Below are 14,300 nucleotides of genomic sequence, written 5' to 3'. Positions count from 1 at the left end.
TATGCACAAAAGTGCTTTGACAACTATGAAGCAGGAGGCAACACTAATGGATAAAGTACTTGCTTCGTGTCTGGCATATTATGGGATAGCACTGTTCAATAAAGCTTTCCACAATAATGGAAATGCCAAATATAGTAGCCGCAGGTCCCATGTGGTGATGGGGCATTTGAAATGTAGCTAGTGTGACTGAGGAACTAAAGTGTTCATTGCATTTAATTTAATTTAATTCATTTAAATTTAATTGGTCACAATGCACTTAGTTATAGGATATGTTACATGTGTTAAGAAAAAACAACCTGCAAGGTAAGTAGTATATGCCTGTCCCCCTTTATAAAAGAAGAAGTCTCAGAGAAGTTGAGCTTTCTAAGAGTCACAGAGTTAGCAACTGGCACATGGTCAGGTAGGATTTATGTGCCCTACCTCTCTCTGATGCCCAGGGGTTTTTCCTCCATATCAAACTATACAGCATGTGCTATATTATGAAATGTTATATCAATATGATTTTGAAACCTATCATTACATCAACTAGATATTGCTATATGCAGATAGGATCACCCTAACCCATTCTCTCCAGCAAAACAAGGTTAGCTAACATGACTTGTACCTATGGAGAGAATTCACAATTGTCTATGGAGAACCTAGTATCCCCTTCCCTTTGAAGATGCTTCAGAGGAGGTCTTTCACTTGTTTTTGCATTCTTACGACTGAGGCCAGGGACAATGACCTCAAAAAAACAGTCAGCTATCAAAGCAAGCTGGTAGTTTGGGGGCAGCAGCTCATTTCTTCCAGCAAACTTAGATGGAGTTGATTTCCCAACACATGTTTATAGATGTGCTCTCCTGAGTTCCACACACACAGAGCCATTTCCCTTTTGAATAGCTTGTCTGGTTACATCTTGTAGTAATTTATCTGCACGCTCCCTGCCAACTGGTTCGTGGGGAAAACATGTTTGATGCATAACAATAGATCATTTGGGGATAAATCAAACTCTTAATGAAGTCCTGCTTCTCCTCAGCCAGGCATTTCGCTCGGAAGAGTCTCTCTTGGGCTCTATTGACTTGAAGAGAGGGAATGTGGGTGCCCCAATCTGCGAGACAAGTAGGCGCACAGAAAGTTGATTTTCTCCAAGACAAGACTAACGACACAGCATCCCTGGGGTCCCTTTCCATGGCGTCCAACTGAAACCACTGAAGTTGGATTGAAGACTAGAGCCTGGAGAGAGTTCAGATTAGACCTATGTTTGGAAGAAATGAGAGATCTATTTTGCCCAAAGCCTCACACTTTCCTTGGAGGGACGCCATGGCCGCCCACACACCCTTGTCTTTCCCAGTTCCTGTAAGGAAAAAGAAAGTTACAAGGAGATAGAAAGTAGAGAAGAAAGAGGGGGAGGAGAGAAGAGTGAACTGAACTGAAAATCTAAAAGAAAAGGGAGGGAAGAAAAATGAAGAAATAGCGGCAATGTAGTGAGCAGGAAGGATGGGAAAAAGAAAAGGAGAAATACATTAAAAGTTTCCCTTTAATGCCGTATGAATCATAGCATTGTAAGTAATTAGTTCTAGTTGAGTCTTTGCCATGTGCCCGACACTATGCTAGGTGTTCCCACACACTGCTACCAACCAAGTGAGACTTAGAAAGCTTGAGAAAACAGTAGTTAATTCCTGCAAAGCCCTTATCCTGCACATCTACACCACACACGCTACTAAGTGTACAATCTGTCTTACAGCCATTTTTTTTTTTCAGGATCTCCTTCAGTGGAGGAGTCAGAGGCTGATCCGTGGAGGGGAAAGGCATTAAGAGAGAGTCAGAATAACTGATATAAAACTTTTAATCATATCTCTCTGTCCTCATTTGAGGACATGCATCACCCATAGACATGCTTCAATGCCAAGGAAAACACATCTTGTGCTTTGAGTCTGAACTCATGAACTCCCCCCGGGAGCCCTGCAGGGGCTGGTATATGCTTTTCACGGAGTTGGGGGGGAAGTGCATTTAAAGCTAAACTCTGTGATTGTTTTCTAAGGAGAAAAATGAGCTGTGCTGGTGCTTTTCTTTAATGAATGAGGAACTCCTTCATCAAGTCAACCCCTCTCCCCAGTCTTCTCTGGCTCCCACTGCCTCCAGGATCGAGGCCAAACCGTTTGTCCTGAAATCCAAGGCCTTCCACAGGCTGGCTCCAGACGGTCTTATCAACAGTGTTTTTCCACCACCCTCTGCTGTGAACTATCAACTCCAGTGAGGCTGGTCTGCTCTCTCTTCCCTCCCCCCAAACACACACTTACGGCCCCTCAAAAGGACAAAGGACGGTTCCTTTACCTTCTTGTGCCTTTGGTTTCTTTCACCTGAAATTCCCTTGCTGCCTCTTACCCTTTCTTAAACTTTATGTGAACTTCAAGACCACTCACCTTGGGAAGGATTCTCTGACCATCCAAATCCACAGGGACCTCTTCCCCCGCCTGCTCCTTCATGCTATTCAGTTTGGTGCCACTGTGATGACAACTATGGGTTGTCATTCTGTGCTGTCATTCACCCAAGTCCCCATGAAGGGGATAATCCTTTTCTCTCCTGCCTTCGTGTCCATCAACCATGTCTCATTGTCAGTGCCTCCTTGTAAGTCGCGCTCCCTCTGTCATCTCTCCTCATTGGCTAGGACACCAGGTTACCAAGCCGCACCCCCCAACCCATCTATTCCCTAAGTACTGTGGTGGTCAACAGTTCTTTAGTGCTTATTTCATTCTGTTGTTATATTATAGCAGTTTGTATACATTTGCTCTTCTCCATTGGATTATGAGCTCCTTGAGCATAGAGGTTTGGGTCACCTTGGTTGCTCTCTCAGTGCCTACCATGGTGGATGGTGTTCAGAGGATACTCAATAAATGCTTGTGAAATGCATTTTCACCATTATTGTATTTCTTGGTGGTACCTTAGATAACGGGCAAATACACTGAAACAAGACTTAGAGAGCCTTCTTATGGGTACAGCCATTTCTGGAGAAATAGCAAACATTTGAAATGTTCACGGTGGGAGTCTTCTCTCCCCTGGGCACAGACAGCCTTTCTTCTCAGACGGCTTTTCTCTCATGGTGGGGCTGTTCCCTGAAGGAAATTCACAGTGTCATTGCCGTAAGAAGAAGGGTAGATATAAGACAACTGGGGCAACTTTCCCCTAACTCTTAGCCATCCAAGGATTGGAAACCAAGTACATCATGTCTCACTAGAACTAGAATTAAGAATGACCTCAAGGAGACAAAGCTTCACACTCAATCTTTCAAGGCCACTTGGTGTCTCCTCTCTGCCTCTCTTGGTGCACAAGGTCCATTCCCCTCTCTCAAAGGGTTCTCCCCACCCCACAGCTCAGCTCCACAGGCCTCCGGGTTGCTGCAATTCTGAGTGATTTTATAACCTCTTCAGTTTTCTTCCCCACTAGCTGGCAACAAACACTCAGTTTTCTGATTCCAACATTCTGAGTGAAGAATGTGATTACCCTTGCTCACGTTGCCTTGCCAAGCCAGAGTCCCTGGTGAGCTTCAGGATGGGCCATCATCGCATCAGGTGCCATCTCTGGTGAAGTCAGCCACGGCTGAGAAGTGAAGGATGGAGGGAAGGGTAACTTCACTGAAAATATGGCTGCCTAAGCCAGTCCCCATCAACAGAGCCTGCGGGCAGCTACAGTGCCCCTTTCATTGGACTTCCCTGTGAAGACAGCACTTCCATAACAGGGTAGAAAACACGAACTCCTACAAAGGGGTCAGATAAGCAAGGTAAGTGAGTAAAGCAGTCCGGTGTGAAGCGATGGGAAATGGTGGCTCCAGCAATTGTTAACATGTGGGAATATTGCCAGGTCTTTCCGTTTTTAAAGAGAAGTCATAAGGATAAGTTTTAGTGTGAAGTTCCCGAGTTTTAAAACATGGTGCAAGCCAAATCAAACCTATCCGTGAGCCACATTAGGTCTGCAGGCTGTCAGTTTGTGGGTCCCACGTTAAAAACTGATGGATGGAGGCAGATCTTCTAAAAACAACATAAATGGCCAACTAGCCCATTATTGTATTTCATTTCCTTTTGCTATAGTTATTTGCATATTAATTCTTCATTAGATAGCTATTGACTGACATTAAAAGAAGCTATTTGCTTTGGATTGTTTTGAGACTAGTCCTTTCATTTACATCATTTCAGAGCCCCTTTCAAGTTCACATGACAGTATCAAAATCTAGGAGAAAACAAAGCTCTGGAGAGATTTTTAGCTTGAGTTTTCATGAAAGGTCAATTTGGGGAAGCGATCTTATGTTAATGACCTTATCCTCAGGTTTCTCAAAGACCACTGGGGGCTCCAGCTTGAAGATGAATCCAGAACTAAAGGACAGCAGAATAATCAGAAGAAAACCAAACCCTCATACCTTGTGAGCTGTGAAAGATAGATTTTTCAAGGTTGCCTGCAGAAGCCAGAGTAATGGGCATGTCTATATCCATGGGGACGTAGCAGATAGATGGAGAGTGAAAACGTGATAACTGAGTTGACTAAGTTGGTCACAGGATTGATCATGCTTTGCTAAGAAATCTCTGTGATGCCCACTGGTTAGGACAAGTCTCCAGAGGCAATGAGTCTTGGCTGTTCCTCCCAATCAAGAACAAGACTGCTCCACAGGATTGAGTGATACTCCAATATTTCTCCAAGAGGAAGATGGATGAGGCCCATGGGCTATTTTCAACAAAAATACTTAGTTTGGGAAGAATCAGTGTCATAGCCATTTGTCAAACATTATTGCTGCCCTTATGATTGGGGAAAAGGGAATCCTTGAGCGCCACTCGCATGTCAAACCCCAGAGATGAGCCTTGAGAAATGGAGCCAATGTAAACTTGCTGTAGAGCACACTTCTGACTGTGGTCTCCTGCTTCTTCTCAAAACCCTTCTGTGTATGTGTGTATGCTCATGTGTCCTTTTTCTTGAAATTTAATATGTGCATAGAAAAGAACACACATCTGTTAAATGTACTGCTGAAGAAATGATCACAAAATGAACATGTCCATATAACCACTACCCAGTTCAGAAACAGAATATTATCAGTATTTTGGAGGCCCCCTCCCAGATGTTAGCCTCCTCCAGCTCCCCGAAGAAAGTCACATTTTGATTAACATCATGGATTAGTGCTGCCTATTTTTGAACTTCATATAAAAGAAACCATATTGCACATATTTTGTGTCTCTTTGTTGCAATAGTCGATTCATTTCATTGCCATATAATATTCCATCAAATGACTATAAAGCAATGTCTCCCTTCTACTAATGATAAATTTCTGATTTATTTCCAGTTTGGGGACATTACAAATCATGTTGCCATAGAATTCTTGTTCAGACTTTAGTTGCCCTTATGCATGCATTTCTGTTTGATCTGTATCTAGAATAAAATTGTTTGGTCCTAGAATAGGTGGATTTCAACATGGATATGATACCATTAGTTGCCCAAAGAGGTTGCACCAATGTATAACATCCCTGTTGTTTTGCATTTTCACCAGCACTTGGTAATCTCAGCCTTTTTAGCTTGAACAATTCTGATGTGTTTGCATCTAGCAACTGGGAGCATAGCAATTTTTTAGGTTTATCATATTGTCCAAACCTCTGGTGGCATGCAGCTTTGATGGCACTCAAGTATAGAATCGATATTTTTTCTCTTTTATGATAACATTTTAGATGACTCAACTAGAACCTGTTTATACAACATATAAAGCAAAAACATGCCCATGAGGTTAAGTAAGTTGCCCAAAGTCACCTGAATATTAAGTGGCAGAACCAAGGTTTGTTCCATGAACTCAAGACCACAATATGTGCAGTATGGTTTCTTTTATATGAAGTTCAAAAACAGGCAGCACTAATCCATGTCGTAAATCAAAAAGTGACTTTCTTTGGGTAGTTGGAGGAGGCTAACATCTGGGAGGGGGCTTCCAAAATACTGATAGTATTCTGTGTCTGAACTCTTTTTTGATGGGGGAGGATTAGGAGTATTATTACAGAACTATTTTAAAAAGGCATAAGGTACACTTAGTTTCTTAGTTTCTAAGATACACTTAGATACACTTAGTTTCAGCAAAAAAATAACAGAAATTCAGAAGTCAGGGGGGTCCATATGCTCTTAATGTTGGAGATGGGAAACCCTTCCATGACTTAATTTTCTTCATGACTTATGATTCTTTAAAAGCTAGAGAACACACTATGGCTGAAATGAGTTGAGGGGTTTCACAGAGGAGACTGTGATTCACATAGAGCCATAATTACTGGGTAGAACTGGATAGAAAAGCATTTGAAGAATGCATTCTTATAATACTGTCAGCATCTCAGATACATGATTATGTTTTAGTTCACAAACGTTCACTCAGGGTTACTAAGATGGAGTATTAATTCTCCCTGCCTTGATGATCATAATATCTGTAGCTTCTAATGTAATCTTGCAACTACCCTGTGAGGTTGGCATTATCCCTATTTTGCAGATAAGGAAAAGAAACATTTAGTGACTCACATGAGATAAGGGGGGTGTTAGGTGGTGATGCTGGAACTTGTATTCAGATTTTCAGAATCTAAGCCTAAGGAACTTTTATCATTTACTCCTTTAGGAAGCTAGAGAGGCTAGAGTGACCAACCAGTGGTTTGCTCTGAATGGAAGAATTTCCCAGGATGCAAGACTTATAGGAAGGTCCTAGATGAACATGGACTTGAAATTTTTCAGTGGGGAAGTGACTGTGGGAGAGGGAAAGAGCCTTCAAATCATATTATTGATACAAAGGCTTCCTGATGCCACAAATAAATCCTGACTCCAGTAATATGGGTGCCCTAGATGGGAATGTAAACTGGTACAGCCAATGTGAAAAAGTATGGAAATTCATCAAAAAACTTAAGAATAGAGCTACTACATGATCTATCTGTTTTGCTCCTGTTTAGTGGAAGAATACAAAAGCACTAATTTGAAAAATATACACACCCCTTATATTCGTTGCAGCATTATTTACAACTGAAAAATATAGAAACAGTGTAAGTGTCCATCAGTGGATGAATGGATAAAGAAGACAAGATATATATGTAAAATTCGTGCCCTGGCTGGTGTAGCTCAGTGGATTGAGCACAGGCTGCAAACCAAAGCATCACAGGTTCGATTCCCAGTCAGGGCACATGCCTGGGTTGCAGGCCACGGCCCCCAGCAACTGCACATTGATGTTTCTCTCTCTCTCTCTTTCTCCCTCCCTTCCCTCTCTAAAAATAAATAAAAATTTTTTAAAAAAAATAAATTAAATTCATCCTTGAACAACACAGGGTTCACAGCCAATCCCCAGTGCAATAGAAATTCCAAGTATAACTTCACACCACCCCCAAATTTAACTACTAATACCCTTACCAGAAGTCTTATCAATAACATAACCAGCCAATTAACATATTTTGTGATTTACATGTACTATATACTATATTATTGTAATAAAGTAAGCTAGAGAAAGGAAAATGTTAATAAGAACATCATAAGGAAGAGAAAATACATACACAGTACAGCTGTGTACTAAGTGAACCCGCACAGTTCAATCCCACACTGTTCAGCTGTGTGATGGAATACTACTCGGCCATAAGAAAAAGGAAATCTTGTCATTTGCAACAATATGGCTAGACCTTGGAGGTATTATGCTGAAGTGAAATAAGTCAGACAGGGAAAGACAGACACCATATGATATAACTTATATAAGGGATTTAAAAAACTCCAAACAAAACAAAACCAAACTCACAGATACAGACAACAGATTGGTGGTTACTACAATGGAAAAGGGTAAAATGGATGAAAAGAAACCATTGTCTGGTGAGTAAAGGTGGTAACTAGATTTACAGTGGTGATCACTATGTAGTGTACACAAATATCAAATTATAATGTTGTACACTGGAAGTATATACAATGCCGATACAATTTTACCACCATTAAAATGATCAGGAGGCCCTTGTATGAACAGTTACCCTCGGTTGGTCCCCTGGTCTGGCTACTGAATATTGCAATGGAGTCAGCAAGACTGACCTTCACTTTCACAATGGCTCATAATAAATATGAGGGGAATATAGTATCTCGACAATGTTGAAAAGGAGCCAGTTCTAGAGAAAATGCTTCTTGGGAGCACATTCTTTCCCAGCCTTCAGTGTGCAACACAGGAGTATGGGCATGTCAGCCCTTACAGGACCTGTTCCCACGTGGGGAATAACAGGCAGCACCAGCTGATGTGCTAGATGGGGCAGGTGAGCAGTGGCACGGGCAGGGAACAGTGCAGAGAACTGCTCCGCAGGAAGGTCAAGCTGTCCTTGTTCCTCTGCCTCCGTCTTTGTTCTGGGATTAGAAAATATGAGTCCCACAGTGTCTTTATGGACAAGTGATCAAGTTCATGCATTACTGAAAGCATCATCAATGAACATCCAACGGACTTATCTCAGCAAACGGGGAGGATTCATTTCAAGTTCTGTGACCAACTGATGTTTGGCACTTCCTGATAAATGGATTCCAGCTGGCTTCTGTCCACACGAGACAATGTGTGTGTGCATGCATGTATATGCACCTGTGTGTTACAGACAACACACTTGGTAAGCAGGTGAGCTCCATTTCATCTTCCTTTTGAGAAAGAGAAATCTACCAGGCAGAGAGAAAGATCCATTAAATGCCAAAGAAGATCATAGCTCTGGAAGGTCCAAGGAAATGAGGGAGGTTGCTGACTTCTGCACTAGGGGATTTAGAAGACTATCAGAACACCTAGTTAGAGGAGATTTTGCCAAGCTTTTCCTGCCAACTATCCCATAGATAATGGTCAAGCCATGGGGCCGGGCTCTGAACCGCAAGGGAAGTGGGCAGCCCTAGCTGCCCCTCAGCCTGAGCCACCCTTCAAGTGAGTGGACTCGAAGTAAACAGCCAATTTCACTCATCTTGGAGGCCTCCTTCCTCCCTCTGGTGTCCAATAAGTACGGCTCCTTCTCCGTGGTTGCCTTATGAAATGTGATGCTAGCTGTAGAGTTGGAAGGACAAAGGAACTCAGTAAGTGTAATTTATTATCCAGGACTGCTTTCAACCTTTTTCCAATTATCCACATTTTTATTTTGGCTTTGGCAGACCTGGGTATACGAGGCTGTTCTGGGCACTGAAGGGCTGAAAAAACAGGCCCCAAGTATTTCTTAAGGGATGGGTTACTGGCCTTTAGTAAGTCTCCGTGGCATTAGCCCTTTTGAATTAAATAAGAAAACTAATACTGACTCCTGCTGCTTCCCCCGACTGTCTGCCCTCCACGCACAAGAAGGCATAACCTGGGATCATTTCATGTAGGTGCCGGAGAGCTGTCAGACCGACAGAGATGCTCTGCTTAGGATTTATTTGCTCTCATCTGCTGCAGAGAAAATAATGGGCTTAGGAAAGACAAAGGCTTGTGTGTGAAAGTAGTGGGGCAAAAAGCGATGAGTGGGCAGACAGGGACCCTGGTTCATAACACAAGCTGGATGCTTATTTGACATGTAACCTGGAATGAGTCCCGTATCTTTCTGTATTTCTGACTTCTGATCTGTAAAGGGGGAGGGGGGCAATGATACCCACCTCCTGTCTGTTGGATGGATCAGAGGCTCATTCTTTATCCCACCCACTTACATGTGGGCATCCTCCTGGATGCAAGGTTTGTACTGAGTCCTATGTCATCCCTCAGCGACCTCACCCCTTCTCACAGCATTGTGTCTGCCATCTACGTGGTAGCCACAAAATCTTTATCACCAGCTTCATTTCTCTCTGGAGATCCAATCTCACATAGCCAAAATATTAGTTGGACACTTTCTAGGAGGATGTTTTGCATTAAAAAAATTAATTCTTCCACTAAAAAAAAACTCCCTTCAATCTTTATAGAGAGCCACGCACACAGCATAAAGGGGCTGCAGGCCTTCGGTGCCGGTCTAGCCCTTCGAACTCTGTGGCTGGGGCAAGGTACTCATACAGCCAATCAGCAATGGTGATGGTTAAACTAAAGGCTGAAAAAATCTTGGCAGACTACCTGTTATATCACAGATAGTTGATAAATAATATCCCCTATTCTTGGATTCTTTTTGGAATTTCTAGAATGCCTTTAATTCTTGGGTTATCTTTTGTGTCAATCACACAACATTTTCAAACACAGAACCAAGATGCAAGAGGTTGGCTATGGGGTGATGTTCCAGACGAACCTCGTTTTCTCACTGATCCCCACTATTAATTTGGAGATAAGGTCTTCTGAAGACAAAAATAAATCTAAGTTATCTAAAAACTATGCATGAGATGCAGCAAAGTCTTCGTAAGCACAGAATCCTGAAAATTTTATGATAAAATGTTATTATTAGCATTCAGATGAAATTTCTAAAAAGAATCACATAAAAATACATGGAAACTGAAAAGATCATGTCCAAATTGTGGAAAATAGTACAATATAGAAGGTTTCTTTTGTTGTATCAGATTTGGTGGTTTTATAGCTAATCATAGCACAGTTTATATCAGCTTTTTAAAAAAAGTTTCCTTTGACCTTTCAAAGAAAAGGCCTCTTTTCAAAGACTACATATACTTTTGGCCACAGATGTAATAAAAAAAAAACCTAACAAATTAACGACTCTCAAAGAGTAAGCTTAAGAAACTCAAAATGCAGAGACAAGTGGAATTAATCTGCAAGGCCTGAGACAGTTGCTTAAGTGCAGTCAGTATGATTTCTAACTCTCACCTGTCCTTCCTACAGCCCTGCTGGGAGCAAATGCCTGTCCAGACTTTGTTTGCCTTTGTTACTGTCATTGTCATCACTGTCATTTTGTGGTGGTTTCAGAACTTTTCTCTTTTGCAGAAATTCAGTGCTTGCATTGACAGTAAATCGAGGGTGGACGTATTTCTTTCAACATAGGCTCTGCTCTCTACTGAGCCTGAAGTGTTGTAGCAGAGACAAATACTGAGATTAGTGAACTAAGGAGGGATGATGGTATCATCATCCATGAAATCTCTCCACGGCAGGTAGAGAAGACATACACTAGTTCTTTTCATACAGCGAGGACAGCTAGGAAAGACCAATTACAGCTTTTACTCACAGCAAAAATGAATATTATAAAGCCTCCTTAAGTGGTGCCTGGCTACTCACTGGGTCCAGCCTGTGAGTAAGAAACACACACACACACACACACACGCACACACACACATGCACATTTCAAAAAAAATGATGGCTTAAAGGAAGAATTGATGGAATAAAACAGACTCTCAGCTTGTAGTAGTTATCTTGCCTCTTTAAGACATGAAAAAACTTTTCATACCAGCAAGTTTTAACTTGGGAAGATCTTCCAAGCACCAGTGGGAATGAGAGCCATTCGGCAAGCTTCCAATAGGCTAGACCTTCTGCACCAAGGGAGGGACACTGGTATTTACAGAATCTTTCATAGAGATTCTCTAGTGACCGCCCTAATTTTCTAATCTCCCCATCCAGATGAGCAAAAAAGGGGCATTTGTATTAGATATCTCTTGTTTCTTTGTCTTTTGCATGATTGGCACCTCCAGTGCTTTCCTAGATTCTGGAAGATGCTCAATGAGTGCCTGGACATTACACAAGTGAGTCAAGCACTAGGAAAGACTTTGGGTTTGGTGAACCTGGAGGCCCCTGTCCACCCTCGAACACTGTGGTTCCATGACTTCCTCTATTTTTTTATTTCGCTTCAGCTGTGATGATAGCATTCATGCTTCCACATTCTAGAATGTGGGACATGTGGAGGGGGGGCGGTAAAAATCATGCAGGAGAAAAATAACTAATTTTCACAATCATTAGAAAACAACTAAGTAATTTCTTTTGGTAATAGCCCATTCGACTCCACAGGACAATGTGCGAATCTAACCTTGTGAACGCCACTCCAAAACCTATGTGTCTAATACAAGATGACCAGAATCGTGTGGCAGTTAGAAAAATGAAGATTCGAGAGGTGAGAATCAACAGTGAAGGTTTCATGACACCCTAGGTCTCTGGGATTTGTGACCCACAGTTTACTTGGTAAACTCCCATTTCTCCATGCTGTACAACACCTGATTTGTTGACAAAGGCCATTTACGGCTGAAATTCCAAATGGCACTGGATGGCCATGAAAATGTGGGAACACAGAACAGGAGAGCTGTTCATTGTAATGCAAAGGAGGGTAAGCAGACGTGAGTGTATTTCAGTGTCATTTATGCTCTGTCCACAAGATGGTAGCGTACACTTTCCATTTAACGTAAAGCTGGCCTGTGATCCTAATTTCCCGTAAAGGAGAGAGAATGGTTTGTGTTGAACTAAGGTCAGCCACTCTGGATATCCTTCAGTATTTTTTCTATTGTGATGAATTATTGATTTGGAATATATTTAGCTCTGCTACAACAAGGTGGGGATTCATTCGAAGTAAAGAAAACTCAGAAATGCATTGCATTCCAGTTTCTTAAAGGGAATTTGAGAAGTGGGAATACTTTGGACATTTAAAAACCACACACCAAGGATCAGATACTGACATTTTTCAAAAACACTACCTTAGTACATCATGCAAAAGACATTCAGGATGTCAAGTTCAATTAATCTTGGGTGAAATTTTGCACAGTAATGAAGTTCCTTCCATGAAACTGGTTCAAGAGGGCTATAGGTGGTTTCCCTTCAAATCCAAGGGGACAGATAGACCTTAGATGCTATGAAATTTCCATGAGCTAAATAAGAGGGCAGGATCCACAAGTTGGACTGCTCCTCTGCTCTGTGCCTCTCTCCCTCGTCTAGCCCCCATGCCAGAAGAGACAAGACACAGATGGGAAAAACATCTGGCCTCATCTGCCTCCATTGACCAGAGCGCCTTCTTTGAGGTTTGGGTTCTGGGCTCACATCAACTTATTTTTTTTAATTCTTTTTAAAATGAGGAGCTCAAGTGGGATTTCCTTTCATCTTACTATATTCATTTCAAATTAAATTAGGTCTAATACTCCATATCAGAACCACAAAAACAAAGCTCCAGGGCATCTAAGTGACTTCTCATTCTGTTGCCCAGGACAGCTGAGCACCCCACCTAAGTAAGAAGGAGAGAGGGTGATGACCCAGGAGCAGAAGTTGGGACAAGAAAATGGCAGAGGGGTGGGAGGGGAACTCCTGTGGTCACAGTTCTGTAGTTGCCTTTCCTTTGGGCTCCAGGACAAAGACAAGAGTCCTGAGCCCTCCACAGTCTAGTCCCATCCATTTTATGCTCCCTACTCTCCAGCAGGCATCCTCTGGTCTAACCTAGAAAGGTAGGCTCACTGTCTGTTCAATTCTCATTGCCTTTATTGTTACACTTTCTCTTTCACATTCTTTTTAGTTCTAGTATCTCCGACCTGAATCACAAACCGGTGGCTCCAGCTTGACCAGAAGGGAAGTTTATGCATCAAAGTTTCTCTAAGAAGCAAAGCAAATGGTGGGTGACTATTATTTAGGAGAGAGAGGGGAGTTCTTTAATTTCAAATTAAATTGAAATAAACAACTTTATGCTAAGTGAAATAAGCCAGTCATTTGAAAAACAAATACCATATGATCTCACCTGTAAGAGGAATGTAATGAACAAAATAAACGAACGAAAAACATAGAACCACAGGAGTGGAAACATGGAACAGACTGAAAGTGACTAGATGGGAGTGGAGAGGGAGATAATGGTGGGAAAAAGGGTAAAGGATAGACAAAGAACATGTATGGATGACCCACAGACGTGGACAACAGTGTGGGAATTGACTGTGGCAGCGGGGGATGGGATGGATGGAAGAAAGCAAAAGGGGAAAATTGGGACAACTGTAGTAGAATAACAATAAGAAATGATTTAATAAAAAAGGTAACATAGCAGCACAATTTACAATAGCCAAGTGCTGGAAGCATCCTAAGTGCCCATCAGCAAATAAGTGAATCAAAAAACTATGGTACATTTACACAATGGAATTCTACACAGCAGAGAGAAAGAAGCAGTTCCTACCCTTTGTGACAGCATGGATGAAACTGGAGAGCATTATGCTAAGTGAAATAAGCCCGGCAGTGAGGAACAAATACCATATGATCTCACCTTTAACTGGAACATAATCAGCAAAAGAAAAAAGCAAACAAAATATAACTAGAGACATTGAAATTGAGAACAATCTAACAATAGCCCGAGGGGAGCGGGGAGCGGTCAGTGGGGAGAAGGGTTTTCAGGAACTACTGTAAAGGACACATGGACAAAACCAAGGGGGAGGGTGGAAGTAAAGGAGGGAAGTGGGGTTGGCTGGGGTGGGGGGAGTGGTGGGGAGAAAATGCAGACAGCTGTAAT

The sequence above is a fragment of the Phyllostomus discolor genome, chromosome 2, assembly GCF_004126475.2.
Source record: "Phyllostomus discolor isolate MPI-MPIP mPhyDis1 chromosome 2, mPhyDis1.pri.v3, whole genome shotgun sequence".
NCBI classification, from domain to species: Eukaryota; Metazoa; Chordata; class Mammalia; order Chiroptera; family Phyllostomidae; genus Phyllostomus; species Phyllostomus discolor.
This window is presented reverse-complemented; position numbering follows the sequence as displayed.